We start from the raw sequence: 15,875 nt of genomic DNA, 5'->3' as shown, positions 1-15,875 counted from the left end.
AATGGGATCTCAGCATGCAAGGTTTAAACCTCCCCATCCCTATGCGTGGAGTTGGGGAGGAAGAGAGGTGCACATGCATGAATGTGTGTGCATGGGGGGGTAGTAAGTGCATGTGTGTGCATGAGTATGTGTTCACGTGTATAGATGCACTCACAATTCACTGCCCATCCCCGAATGCAGTCCGTGGGGGAAAACAAGTTGCCCATCCCTCGTCTAGATGAATGACTGGCAGCAGTTCTCCAGTCAGCAGGAGTCTTTCCCAGCCCTACCTGGAGATGCCGGATTGAACCTCGGACCTTCTGTATGCAAAGCACATGCTTGAACACCGAGCTATGGCCCTTGCCTGAGAGAAGACAGAAAGAACAAAGCAGTCATACATCTCCTTTGCCATTTGTAGAACACTCCATGGATCCACTCAGCGTAAAAGGCATTGATGGTTGCCAGTTGCCTCCAGCTAGGCCATGGGAAATGAATCCTTTTAGAACATAACAACAACCAAGCTGGATCAGACCAAGGGTCCATCTAGTCCAGCATTCTGTTCACACAGTGGCCGACCAGCTGCTGTCCGGGAACCCATATGCAAGGCAGGAGCACAACAGCACCCTCCTTTTAAAATAATTGTGACAGATGTATATCACTAGCTACTCTCATTCAGTTAATTTGAGGTTTTCTACTGGATATAAAAGTGCCTAGAGAAGAGATGCCTAGAAAAGTGCCTAGAGAAGAGATATTTTAAATGTACATGTTATTCTTCATGTTTCACTAGCAAGCCTGTTTCTTAATATATCATCTCACAAATCTTAGCCCTTTGGAGGTGACGAATAGATTTAAGGGATTAGACCTGATAGAGTGTCGGAGGAACTATGGACAGAGGTCCATAACATTGTTCAGGAGGCAGCAACGAAATCCATCCCAAAGAAAAAGAAATGCAAGAAAGCAAAGTGGCTGTCTGAGGAGGCTTTACAAGTAGCTGACGAAAGAAGGGAAGCGAAAAGCAAGGGAGAAAGGGGAAGATATACCCAACTGAATGCAGAGTTCCAGAGAATAGCAAGGAGAGACAAGAAGGCCTTCTTAAATGAACAATGCAAAGAAATGGAAGAAAACAATAGAATGGGGAAGACTAGAGATCTCTTCAAGAAAATCGGAGATCTCAAGGGAACGTTTTGTGCAAAGACGGGCATGATAAAGGACAAAGAAGGCAGGGACCTAAAAGAAGCAGATGAGATTAAGAAGAGGTGGAAAGAATACACAGAAGAACTATACAGGAAAGATTTGAATGTCCCTGATAGCCATGATAGTGCGCTCACTGAACTTGAGCCGGACATCGTAGAAAGCGAAGTCAAGTGGGCCTTAGGAAGCATTAGTAACAACAAAGCTAGCGGAGATGAAAGTATTCCAGCTGAGCTATTTAAGATCCTAAAAGATGATGCTGTTAAAGTGCTGCACTCAATATACCAACAAATTTGGAACACTCAACAGTGGCCACAAGACTGGAAAAGGTCAGTTTACATTCCAATTCCAAAGAAGGGCAATGCCAAAGAGTGTTCAAACTACCGTACAATTGCACTCATTTCACATGCCAGCAAGGTTATGCTCAAAATCCTACAAGCTAGGCTTCAGCAGCAAGTGAACCGAGAACTACCGGAAATACAATTCCTGCAGTGAACAGGGGGTTGAACTCGATGGCCTTGTAGGTCCCTTCCAACCCTATTATTCTATGATTCTACAAGCTGAGTTTCGAAGAGGCAGAGGAACTAGAGATCAAATCGCCAACATTCGCTGCATCATGGAGAAAGCAAGAGAATTCCAGAAAAACGTCTATTTCTGCTTCATTGACTACACTAAAGCCTTTGATGGTGTGGATCACAACAAACTGTGGCAAATTCTTAAAAAGATGAGAGTACCAGACCACCTTACCTGTCTTCTGAGAAACCTGTATGAGGGTCAAGAAGCAACAGTAAGAACCGGACATGGAACAACCGATTGGTTCAAAATTGGGAAAGGAGTACGACAAGGCTGCATATTGTCGCCCTGCTTATTTAACTTATATGCAGAGTACATCATGAGAAACGCCGGGTTGGATGAATCACAGGTCGGAAGTAAGATTGCCGGGAGAGTAATCAACAACCTCAGATATGAAGATGATACCACCCTAATGGCAGAAAGCGAAGAGGATCTAAAGAGCCTGTTGTTGAGGGTGAAAGTGGAGAGTGCAAAAGCTGGTTTGAAACTCAACATTAAAAAAACGAAGATCATGGCACCTGGCCCCATCATTCCTGGCATATAGAAGGAGAAGAAATGGAAGCAGTGACAGATTTTATTTTCTTGGGCTCCAAGATCACTGCAGACGGTGACTGTAGCCATGAAATTAAAAGACACTTGCTCCTTGGGAGGAAAGCTATGGCAAACCTAGACAGCATAGTAAGAAGCAGAGACATCACCTTGCCAACAAAGGTCCGTATAATCAAAGCTATGGTTTTCCCAGTAGCAACGTATGGCTGTGAGAGCTGGACTGTAAGGAAGGCTGAGCGTGGAAGAATTGATGCTTTCAAACTGTGGTGCTGGAGAAGACTCTTACGAGTCCCCTGGACTGCAAGGAGGTCAAATCAGTCCATCCTAAAGGAAATCACCCCTGAGTGCTCATTGGAAGGACAGATACTGAAGCTGAAGCTCCAATATTTTGGCCACCTAATGCGAAGAGAAAACTCCCTGGAAAAGACCCTGATGCTGGGAAAGACTGAAGGCAAAAGGAGAAGGGGACGGCAGAGGATGAGATGGCTAGATAGCATCACCGATGCAATGAATATGAACTTGAGCACACTCCGGGAGAGAGCGGAGGACAGGAAGGCCTGGTGTGCTATGGTCCATGGGGTCACGAAGAGTCGGACATGACTGAATGACTGAACAACAACAACAATACACAAGGATCACAGTTAGAAGAACTCAGTCCATACACTGACCAAGTCTTCTATTCATGGGCTGGGGTTTCAGGGAATACATGAAGGACTACCTTCACCCATGTGAACCTGCCACTCATTAAACTCCTACTAGTCATACATAGTCATCCCACTTATTATGATGAATGAGTTAATAGCCCTCTTAAACAGAAATTGTCTGAGAACTCCCCAAGGACAGCTTATTTATTTATGCAAAACATCTATACCTTGCCTTTTCACAAAAACAGGTTCTCAAGGTGGCTTACAAACCATGAAGCCACCTACAATAAAACATCATTAAAATACAGAAGCAAAACAAACAAACCAGTTGATAACAGCAGTAAAACTGTTTTCGTCTTTGCTCACTAGAGGCCCAGACAAATAAACATTAATTTGGCACATTCTACAGTAGGTGTGGGCAACTTATGGCCCTACAGATGTTTTGGCCTACAACTCCCATCAGCCCTTGCCATTGGCTATGCCAGCTAGGACTGATGGGAGTTGTGGGCCAAAACATCTGGAGAGCCACAAGTTGCCCCCCCACACACTACTTGTCAGGAGTGCCCTTGCTGCCTTCTGTAATCCTCAAGTAGCTTGAATCAACATGCAGACAAAAGGGCTCTTTTCCAAGGCTTTATTTTCATTCAGCCTAATGACACTTACAGATGCTAATTGCCTGAGCCTAAGTGGAAAACTCAAAGGAGCAGCCTACCAGGGGATTCTAGCTTTAGGGAAGCAGTTGGTCTCCATTTGGAGGGAAAGCGCGGCAATCCTCTGAACTTAAGGAGTAGGAGGGGAGAGTCCACCCCTTTCCCGTGGGGCATCGGGGCACAGCTGTTGTTGTCGCACCAAGCAGGCTGAGCGCCTCCTCTCAGCACCCGCAACCTCCCGCTTGTCTCTGCACCTGTGCTTCGTGTCTAGAAGCTCAAGTTGTCCCTCCCTCTCCCTGCCAGGGTCACTGTCGCTCTCAGGAATGTGAGCAGGGGGAGGCTCTCCCTCCAGCTGCGCCTCTGAAAGATGAGCAGGTTCCTCTCCCACGGATTGTATCTCTTCCTCAGAATTAGAACTGCTTTGGGACTCTATGGGCTCAGATCCAACCCTGACACTACTCTAGATGATAGGATGAATGTTTCTGGGGAGGACATTCCTGCTTGACACCCCCTAACTCCCTTCTCTTTTAATTTTCCAGAGACCAGAACATAATGGGTTGTATCCGATTGCTACTCTCTGTTGACAAAAGGATCATTGATCCAGTGGAGACTTCTGTAGTGGAATGGGAAGAGAGGCATTTTGGGGGGTGATTCCCTCAACACTCTTCAGCCCCCCATGCCACTTCCCATGCTGTTGCGAAAGGTCCCCCAACCCTCTGGAGCAGATTGGGGGGGTTGCAGGGGGGAGGGGGAACAGCCCAAAAGCACCCTCTCTCCATTCCATTGACTGAAATCTCCACTAGATCAAAGAGCCTTCCGTCAGCAAAGGGACACCAACTGGATACCTGCCCAATGGCTATTTCCTCATCATATGATAGATCAACCTTCCCCAACCTGGAACCCTCCAGATGTTTTGGACTACAACACCCAGTATTCTGAACATTGGCTGGTGGGAATTGAAGTCCAAAACATCTGGAGGGCACTAGGTTGGGGAAGGCTGTGACAGGCAGTGAAACAAATGACCATACTCGTAAATGAGGAGAATATGTGGAGTTAACCAGCAACAGGATGCCTGTGCTCTCGATCCCGTGGTTGATCCCAGGTATGAGGGAGGCATGAGTCTGGCAGGAGATATGCAGGGCCTCAAAATATGGGGTAAGAAAAGCAGTGCCCTTTCCTTGGAATCTGGCACTGCCTACCAGTTTAGATCCAACTTTACTCAGAAGGTGTCAACCAAGACGGCCCTTGACAGCCTCACTGCTTCGTGTCAGTCTTGGCTGGTGTCAGAGCCAGTAGTCAGGGGGTGAGTAAGCCATGGCAATAGCAGCTTGAGGACCCCAAGCTGTGCCTTGGCATTTAGCCCCTGCCTATTTTAATCTGGCCCTGCCTGCCTGCACATATCCCCTTAACTGAGCTGGATAAAAACAATGAGTAATGTGCACGATTAATCTCTTAACAATAGTCTCTAATAATTTAATAAACCTTTTGGTGCAGGCCGATTGACTTGTGCCAATGCAGGGCTGGTCTTAATTAAATATATTAAAAGGCAGGAAGCTAAACTTCACATCTTAGCTTTTTCATGGCACTGAAAGACCAAAGCCAGCAGGCTGGTCTTATCACAATGTACAATTCAAGGAAAATGAAAGGGCATTATTCATGAGGGTGGGACATCTGAGTGCTGATTCACGGTCCCCACCCAAAAACATTCCTTTTATTTTTGCCCCTTTTATATGGGTCCTTTTCCCCTTTTTTCATTTTTACAGTTAACAAGGCTACTTGGCTGACAAACTCCCTGCCTGCCACAAGTTATTGTTGAAGTCAATGCCTTAGATTTATTTAAAGATTAGATTCCTTGAGTCTAAGAATAGGATCTGCAGTTACATGTGGAGTAATAAAAATTATAAAGCCCAAGAGCCAAATGAAGTCAGGCTCAACTCCACCCTTCCCTGTAGTGACACAATCCCAAAATGTTTTCCTGGTTTGTCCCAAAGATTTTTTAAAAAAATTTAGTATCAGTCATGTCCAAGATACGTATAAGAAATGCAGTAGCCCAAGTAATGTAGATTTCACTGATTGCTTCTGGTTTGTTAATTCCTATGTCATAGGTGTACAAAACTGAAGGGAATTGGCAATTGGTGTTAGAGAGTTTCTCCCTTGACATCTAGTAGCTTATACAGGGAGCAGAGCTGCCTGATTTGGAACCATTTATCTTCAATGATGGTTTTATTAAGATACCTAAACCTTTGTACGACCCTATGCTAAACAGGAAATGTATAAATTTACCCTATATTTTCCCCACCCTCCAATTGTGGTGACACAATTTCCACAAATTCTTAAATCACTGTAACCATAGGCTGCATTCACACATAACACTATGTCATGGTTTATGTTAACCATAGCTTGTTGCTTTAGCCATTAAGTGTTTTACAAATGTGAAAACAAACCATGTTTTCCCTGTTTCTGGTTTGTTTCCCTCCTGCCCATTTTGCCAGCCTTTCAAGTGGTTTCATTTTCAGGCTGCTCTTGCCGGGTGCCTCTGTTTCAGGGTGGACTACAGCACAAACAAGCCAAGAATAAACCATGGTTCTGGGTTCAGATATCACAACAAGCCATGGTTTAAATAAGCCAAAGTTTGTAAGGCAACAACAAACCATGGGTTCTCTTTGTGGTTTATAGCTGGTTAATAAACAATGGCTTGTTTGCAGGGAATGATTCAGACACAACAACAAGTCAGATTTCAGCAAACCGCACCATGGTTTATCATTATGTGCAAACCAGGCCATATACTCTGTCCAATCTTATTATAACCTCACTTTGAATCTTCTTTCTTGGGCGGTTCTAAGAGTAGTTGAGCAAAGGAACAATCTGCCATTGCAGGTTGTGTATTTTCTTTTCTCAGATATATTAAGGAAAGGACTTCTGCCAAATTCCAACTAGTCCAGCATTCTGTTTATGCAATGGCCAACCAGCTGCCCATGGAAAACTTACATGCAAGATGTGACTGTAACAGCACATCCCACCCATGTTCCCCAGCAACTGGTGTACACAGGCATACTGTCTCTGATACTGGAGGTAGCACAGAGCCATCAGGACTAGTAGCCATTGATAGCCTTCTCCTCCATAAATTTTTCCAGTCCTCTTTTAAAGTCATCCAGATTGGTGGCCATCACTACATCTTGTAGAAGTGAATTCCATGTAGAAGTGAATTCCATATTCTTTTGTTATAGTGGACTTTGCTCTATGATATGATAAAGTGGGCTAAAAGACCAAGGCGTTCTTGCTGGATTTTAGAGATAGTGGTCCCTTTGCACGGGACTTGGAGTCCTTAAGTATGTGGGACCCACACTAAGAAATGAAGGAACATTTCAGTAGTTCCTGTAGTGGTGGATTTGAACTGCTGCATGTGCTTAATTGACCTTCACATCTAATTCCTTATCTCAAAGATTTCAGTCTGCTTTGGCATTAAATATTTGGATTAATTTTGAATCACCTGCATATTTGGTGACTCTGCTGTTCACGTCCTTCCCAGGTCAATGACGTGTCTGTGTTTAGCAGCACAGGTCCCAACACAGAAGCTTGGTGCATCCTGCTGTTTACCTCTGTCTATTGTGAAAACTAGCCCTTCATTCTTACCCCCTGCTTCCTATCTGTCCAACCAACTGCTGATTCATGAAAGCAAGATTTTTGAGCCTCCCTTATATTCCAAAAATGCTTACTCTAAGGGCCTTTGATGGGGAATGGTTTCTAAGGCTCTATGAAAAGTAATGCTTGTTAAATTAATCAGTTTGCTTTTATCCAAATGCATATGGCCATTGGATCCAATCAAAGACACACAAGAAATGTGCCTGCACATAGGGCAGCATCATAAGCCATGGATGTACCAGTGCACACAGCCAAGAGCCAAGAAGGCTGGATAAGCTCTAATTAGCCACTATTATGTCCTGCTCACAACATAGACCCCTGACTGCAACCATACACAATGCCCTCCTTAACCAGGCAAGAATAAGTGGCACATAAATGAGATGAACAGCCATCCTGACATGGACAGAACAACAGTCTTGTTGGATGCATCATGAATATTATATTTTATCCACCAGGCCAACACTATGTGCACAAGGAAGCATCAAGCTTGGTTTAATGAGTCAGCAATGTATATTGAACAAAGCAGTATCTAAACAATGTCAACAAGGCGAAATGGAGACATTGGTAGAGCAGTTCCAAGAGATGGGAGTGGGGAGAGACTGGCAGCCAAACAGTGTAGATAACACAGTTAAGGATGGGAATGGAGAGGAACACCAACTGTGCACAATACGCATGCAGGTGTCATGGTGGCCAGTAGATCTCCTTGGAAAGCTCCTCTCTGCAGAAGCCATGGGTTGGTCAAGTGAGGCAAACTGGTGGTCAGCTGCAGGAAACTGCAGGACCTGTGCCAGCGTGTTCTCCACAAAGGAGACTTGAAAGCCACCAGCGCACCCAATAGGACATGCTGGACGTCTATGAAGATTAATGGTGTACATGTGTGCATACGCTGTGCCATGTATGGGTCTCATATGAAAGGGTTGTGACCATGGACAGGGGCAGAGGGAGGTCAACTGCAGCAGAGTGGAGAGGAGATCCATCAAGCCCTCTCTCTTCCCATTTTTAGATGGACTCTGAAAACTGTTCTTTTCTGGGAGGCTTTTTACTGCTGATTTATACTGGGGCAGGTTTTTTATTCTTGGATTTTTAAGCTGTTAAATTGAGTATTAAGATCTGCACAGACATTCTCTCATTAATGCTTACAACAATTCTGTAGGATGGGCTGGTAGTATCCGCATATTGCAAAGGGGTGTGGGGAGGGGGAGGCTGGAAGAACTGCAGCTTAGCTATCCACCTAGTGAGGTCAGTTGAAGTAAAATTTGAACTGGGGACTTTCCAGCTCAAACTCTTAACCACTATGCTACACCAAGTTCTTAAATGCCATGAAAGTGACATTTAGCTTGGCTTGCTTACCACAATAAATGCACCTATTCTTATGTGTGTGTGTATGTATATATATATATATATATATATATATACACACACACACAATATATATATATATATATATTCAGAGCCAGCGTGGCATAGTGCCCTAACTGCATGTTACGCTAACAAGGCAATCAGCAATCACATCGTGGGGTTTTAACAATTAAACACCAGGCAGTGTGTGTGATCAGCATTGCAGCATGCAGGGAGGAGAGGTTTGTGCCTTCCCCAGCCACAACCTCTTGTCAAAATCTTCTTCCCCCACCCCACACATGTGCAGCAATTCGCATCAGGAAAAAAGCCCCCATTGGCAATTTTTATTGAGATTGCAGCTGGGGAGGGAAAGCTTAAACCACCACTCCCCGCATGTTGTGATCCTGATCGCAATTGCCCTAAGGGAGGGGATACAGAACCTCAGGCCCAGGGACCAAACCTAACCTTCCTCTACTCCCCGGAGATCCATGTCCTCTTCCCCTGGCCAGAAACCCTTTCTCCCACTCACCAATATTTGGTGTCCTCCCAGCTTTTATGCAATGTTTTCCTCATTCTAAAGGTTTGAATGAAAGAAAACAGTGCAGTGTTTCCCCCCATTCTAATAGTGAAAGAAAAACGGTGAAAAAAACATGAAAGACATGAAAGACATGAAAACCAGGAACAGGAAATATGAAAAACATGGGCGGCGGTGGGGGGGGGGACGGGGACGACGACCATGAAAACATGAAAACATGAAAAAACATGAACATGAAAAACATGAAAGAAAACAGTGTAGTGTTTTACCCATTCTAAAGGTTTGAATGAAAGAAAACAGCGCAGTGTTTTCCTCATTTCCCCATTGTGCAGTGTTTTCCCCATTGTAAAGGTTGAAATGTCTCTCCTAAGGCTCAGTTACTGGCAGGAAGAGCTTTAAACTTAACCGTGCTGGTAATTTTAGTCTGTTGGCCCTGCCCCTTTTGTTTCTGGCCCCACCCATTTTGCCTTTAGCCCCACCCACTACTGGAATGTGGCCCCCGAGAGCTTTTCTGAAATGGAATTCAGCCCTTGGGCTGAAAGAGGTTCAACACCCCTGTTATAAGAGTCCAAGCTGTACACCAGGAAGTCCCAGATTAAAATCCCATCTCTGCCATGAACTCACCAGATAGTAGTAGCCAAGGCACTATCCCAGACCAACAGTCCCTCAGCCCCACATTGCGAAGATAATAATCCTGGTCTAACTTACAGCGTTGTTATTACTGATAAAATGCAGATAAAGTGCTCACAAATGCTAAGCAGTTGAATATTATATATACACAAATTGTGATAAAAATGTCCTCTTTTGCAGGGTTGTAGATATCAGTTTTATAGTCAATTTCAGATCTGGAGCCATTTTGAAAAAGGCAGAGATTCCAATACCATTGTTGTTGTTCAGCCGCTCAGTCGTGTCTGACTCTTCGTGACCCCGTGGACCACAGCACGCCAGGCCTTCCTGTCCTGCGCTCTCTCCCGGAGCGTGCTCAAGTCCATATCCAATGCCATGGCCATATAAAAATAGCGGTATTGCTGTTTTTGTTGGTTTGACATATTTAAACTTTTCCATATCATATGTGAGACTGTGTGTGGTGCCAGTTATGCAGTTCTTGAGGTGAAAGGATACATTTCTGGGACATTAAAAAGGTTTTTAATAACATTTAAACACATATTTAAAGTAAGCATTCTGCTTGAAGCAGAAAAGCGACTATTGGGTTTGCCTGAAACACCCAAGTCTGGAAGCACCCCAAGCCTCAAGAATGATTAGGCAGGAAAGGGCTGAGCATACTAGAACTTTTCATGGCAATCTGAGGACAATTGTCAAATCAAATCTGTCCCCTGAGCACTGCTTGGTATAGATCATGCATGGAGAACTATGGTATTAACACTCAGCCCACTTCAATAATATTGTCGCTTTGTATTTCTCTGCAAACAAAATTATAAGCCAACTGGAAGCACAGCGAGACACCAAACGGACAGAGAACCTCCTTGCCAGTGCACTTGAGACTTTCTATATGGAAAAATGAGAAAAAAGGAAATTGTGGAGACATTACATAACCTTGGCCTGTCAATCTCATATACATGGGTGATGGAAATCTTGTCTTCTCTCACAAAACTTTCAACTGAAAAAGAAAAACTTGTTTGTCCAGCAAAGTTACGTAAAGGAATTCTGACAGTGGCACGCTATGACAACACTGACCGCAACTGAAGCAGCACACCACAGATTCCTAGCATATCCGTATATTCCAACAAGTTATATCTCAATTTTCTGGAATTAAAAGGTCATCATACTGCTGTTTGACAGAACTGACCATCACCAGCTATTATTCACTCATTCTTTGGCAGATTAGTCCTAGTCCCTCTTATTTCCCTTGTATATCCTTCAGTAGTCTGGGTGATGTATCCATCCCAGACAAAGTCAATTTTTCAAGGAGGCATTTCAATGATAACCTTTACAGGTGTAAAGTTGGAAAGTATCAAAATAGGAGCCCTTGAATGTCTTCAGTGTGTGTGGTCTCAAAGTATTAGGAAGTGAGTCCTTCATACACTATAGCAGCCTCCCAGAAGTGTTGGACTACAACTCCCATAATCTTATTCTTGTTAAGACATTGCTCCTCAAAAAAGTATATATATGTCTGTGCGTGTATATATATATATATATATACATCATATATATATATATGATAATCTCAACAACCTTTTCTGTAATGACCCTACTGACAAAGCCTTGACCAGGTTTCATGAAAAGATTGGCCAACTCTCTCCATGCACAAACTTTTTGTATGAATTGGACTTGAAATGACTTGTGATGACAGAAATCTTTCTCTTTCACTGATTTTATGTCACTAACGAACTCCTCAGTTAGCTGACATATCTCAGGTCCACCAGCCAGCCATCATCTTAGTGCAGAAGGATTCTCTCTGTTGGCTCCATTGCCCTACTACCACCTTTGACCATGGCATTATTTTGCTCATTTGGTTGGTCAAACATTTTGCTAAGCAGAGGCCATTTGTTGCGTGGACAACAAACTAGAGTTGAGCAGAGTTGAATGCCATAGGGATAACTGGTGATTTAGGGTGCAATCCTATTGACATAGATGTCAGCCTCCAAGCTAGGAGGCTGACACCTATCCAATGCAAGGCAGCCGGAGCATGGAGGGAATCCTCTCCTCCGTACTCCAGCCACCCTGCATTTGTGGCTAGACATGCATTTTCATCTGTCTAGCATCCCAAAGCAGCAACGGAGCATGTCTCCAGGCTCCGATGTCAAAACAACTGGATGTGCTTGATCTCATCTGATATCGGAAGTTAAGCAGGGTCAGCCCTGGTTAGTATTTGGATGGGAGACTGCCTGGGAATCAGGCTTCCTGCACTGAGCAGGGGGTTGGACTCGATGGTCTTGTAGGCCCCTTCCAACCCTATGATTCTATGATTCTATACAGACACTAGTAGATCCAGGCTGAGAGCTTCAATTTCTTTAAAATTTAATTTCATTAAAACGAACAAAACTGGGAGGTAGCTTTTGTCCTGCTTTTGGATATGGGAATGAACCTTAATTGGTGGTGATACTGTTATTATTCACTCATTCTTTGAGGCACCTTTTAACCTGAGAGGCTTAGTTTACATATGTTTGCTAATAGGTTCATATTAGAAATAATAACTTTCTAATATTTGACCACTGAAGAAGACCTCATGGTCAAAACGCTTTTGATGTGATTTACACATGATTCTTTTCATATGTATTTAAGTGATATATTAGGTTGTTTGTTCTTTAATTTTTGACGTCATAACATTGGCATATGTGCTTTGTGTGTGGACATTTATTTTGTCTATTTTGATTACATTATATATCCCAGTTCATCAGGATTTTCCATTTCCCATGCCTGCTCTAAACTCTTGTCTGTCTGTCTGTCTGTCTGTCTGTCTCTCTATCTACATACTTGCCAACCAAGGATAACCCTTCATGAATCTGATGGTATGCACTTTAGCCTACAGAACCTTCTGCCATGATAAATTTGTTAGCCTTTAAGGCATCACACATGAGTCGTTATTATTTTTGCTGCAACAGACTAATGCACCTATCCCATGGAAGTTATACTTAGCATTCCCACCAACTATGGTTAGACAACCGTCGCACTCATGAAAACATGCAGAATGCTTGATATGCCACTCAAGCATTTTCCTTGTCCACATAGAATCATAGAATAGCAGGGTTGGAAGGGGCCTATAAGACCATCAAGTTATTGATCTTATGTAAGCACCCCTCACTCTGGGAAGCTTTTCAGCTGAACAGCAGGGTAAAATGCTTAAAATACATTAAAAATTGAATAGAGACAATAACCTAAGAAGCCCGCCATTTTAATGTGACCATGATATTGGAATCTGTGCTTTTTCCAAGATGGATCCACAGCAGAAAATGTATGTAATACTGATATCTACAGTCTTGCAAAAGGCAACTGTCTTATCAAAATTTGTGTATGTGTGATCATTAATTTTAGTTAGTGCTCCAGCTGTCTTTCAACTTCTGGAAGGTCTGGGTGAAAGTGCAGTGATTTCTCATGAAACCTATTTGCCTGTCATAACATCCTGGTTTACTCCTCACCCCTATATTGGCACTCCACTCATGGGTCTTTATTTTCCTTTTCCCCTGCTGCTTCTCCTGCCACATTCCTTCTCCTAGAACGTATGATTTTTAAAAGGCTTGTCTACGGATGCCATTAAGTGCCAAAATTGGGGGCTTATGGCACAGTGGCACAAAGCTTTTACTGTGCAGCTCTGCAGCCTTGAGAAATGATCTAATTGTCTTTCCCCTTTCCCCTCCCACGCCCCCAAACAAATTGTTGGCAGAGATGTTTTTTAATTATATAACCGTAGATAGCCTGACTCATAAACAGATTTCTGCAACTTGTTTTATCTCCTCTTATTATGAGTAAACAATAAATTGGGCCCAGCTGACACCTTGATGTTGTTATAAGAGTAAAAAGCACATGTATTGACAAAACAAAAGCAAGGTCTTTGTGACAGGTTATTATTAAGGTTTTATTTCCCTTAAAAAAAAGAAAAAAATAACAACCTATGTTTAAGGAGAGGTATAGGGTGGTAAAATGTAGTAGGTCACAAATGATTAATGTGCTCTTCTCGAGATACCCAGCTCAACACAATTTGTCAGTATCAACTATTAATGTCTCAGTTATTTTCTGTATCAATGTGATGTATTTTTTGTGAGTAAAATAATAGGCATGCTTACATAACTTTTCTCATCAGGACGCTGGGGTTTGCAGTTACTCGATTTTGTCTTTGGAACAACATCAATTTAGCAAACTGCCATTCCTCCTTTTTTAAAATTGCAGGACTATGTTCAAAATTCACCCCAATCCCATTTTTTGTGGTATTTTAACCTATGCACAGACGTGCTCCCCTCGCATTGGTGACCTGAAAAAAAAAGGCGGGGGAGCGTGTGTAGAGAGATGCAAACTGCAACAACCTGAGCATGGACCAATTCTGAAATTCTCCAAATTAAACTGGAAAACAGACGGAGCAGCATGTGAGGCAGAGGCAACCCACTGAACAATAACAGAATAGAATTGGGGACATCTGCTCATCTCTATACAAATCATAAATATACCAGTAATTTAGTTACTCACTAAAAGCTCTGACAATGTGCATGAGGAATAGAGGGTGGTAGCTCTTCTAAATTAATAAACATGGATCAGACGTGTCTGTGTGGTGCACTACACTTGTGGCTCCTAAGAAACTGCTAAACCACACTGTCAAGATCAGAAAAAGCCCCCCCCCCCCCCCGGGCATTAAGGGTGCAAGCCTGTGCATGTTTAGTCAGAAAAAATCCTACAACTCCCAGCATCCCTCCAGTCAGCCATGATGGCTGGTGCATGCTGGGAATTGTGGGACTTTTTTCTGTCTAAACATGCATAGGCTTGCACCCTAAGTGAATACTTGACTTGGTTTCATTGGTGTTCCACCTCAGAAAGTAATTTTTGTAAAACCAGATTAGAAGACAATGAATGGTGCTGATTTTCTTGGCAAGCTGGTACAGCAAAAAATAAATGATACTTTCACTTTAATGTAACCTCCCCTCCCACCCCCCATCCCCACTGCCACATACACACAACCACATGGACACAATTCAGCCAAACTGAAGTTCTTCTGGGAGAGATTCATAACACAATCCTATGCATATTGACTCAGAAGTAAATCCTACTGAGTTCACTGGGGTTTACTGCCAGGCAAGCACACACAGAATCACATTCTTCATAGTGTGGCCTCTTAGTCAATGGCAAAAAAAGATGAAAGAAGCCACAGATTTGCATAAAATTTGCGTATGCTTATTTATATGTATAGAAGCAAATGTGGAAATGATTACTATAATGTAAACAGAAACACAGTACGTTTCAGCATAGTGGGGAAGACTGTGACAGGAGCCCTGTGTACCCGCTCAGTCTGCCGTCCAGGTGCTAACACTGTGGATGGGTAACTTCAAAGCCCCTGCAATCCCTTAGTATGGTTCTTTATCATTAAACTAGATTGGAGCAGACATCCCTTCAAATATAGGGTAACTCTGACCAAGCAGCTCCCCGTGGGAAACCCACAACCAGCACATGAATGCATTAGCACCTACCTGCCCATCATCCCCAGCAACTGCTTCATAATTATTTATGTTTGGGATTGTAGCCTAAGGGTGACCTTGGAGGCGAACTTGGAGGTGACTGCCTATCCAAAGCAAGGCAGGAGAGGCATGGGGGGAATTGTCCTTCTGCCCTTCCTGCCCTGCCATTTTCTGCTAGACAGCCATTTTCGGCTGTCTAGCTGCAGGGGGGCTGACCGGGAGAGGAAGCTGCCATATGACACATTGGATTTGTCGTACATGCAGCTCCTCTCTCCCCACCCTGGATCACCCCCAGCCTCACCCCTTTTCAGTCACTCCGTGCTCCTCTTCTGAGCGCGGAGGATGGGGCTTCTCTGCGCTGCCTCCGAGGCAGCACAGACGTAGGAGGAGGTCGGTTTTTGGTTCCCAGAAAAAAGCATATCCTATGGCCTTCTAGACAGTGTCTAGTGGCCATAGGATTGCTCCCTTAAGGGCGTTATTAAAGTTGACTAGGACCTAACACACACTGAAGGCCAAACAGCACCGCTCCCTCTGGCAGCTGTGGCCTTCACCAGGGCCGGCACCAAATGTAGGCATGGCTGAACACCTACCAAGGACCTGTACGCCAGCAGGGGCTCATTGACAAGAACCCCAGGACCTGCACCTTCTCTTCACC

This window comes from Heloderma suspectum, chromosome 1 (assembly GCF_057233095.1).
Source record: "Heloderma suspectum isolate Gila_16-S chromosome 1, 16-S_ref, whole genome shotgun sequence".
Taxonomy (NCBI): Eukaryota; Metazoa; Chordata; class Lepidosauria; order Squamata; family Helodermatidae; genus Heloderma; species Heloderma suspectum.
The sequence above is the reverse complement of the archived record's forward strand: the minus strand, read 5'-3'. Positions refer to the sequence as shown.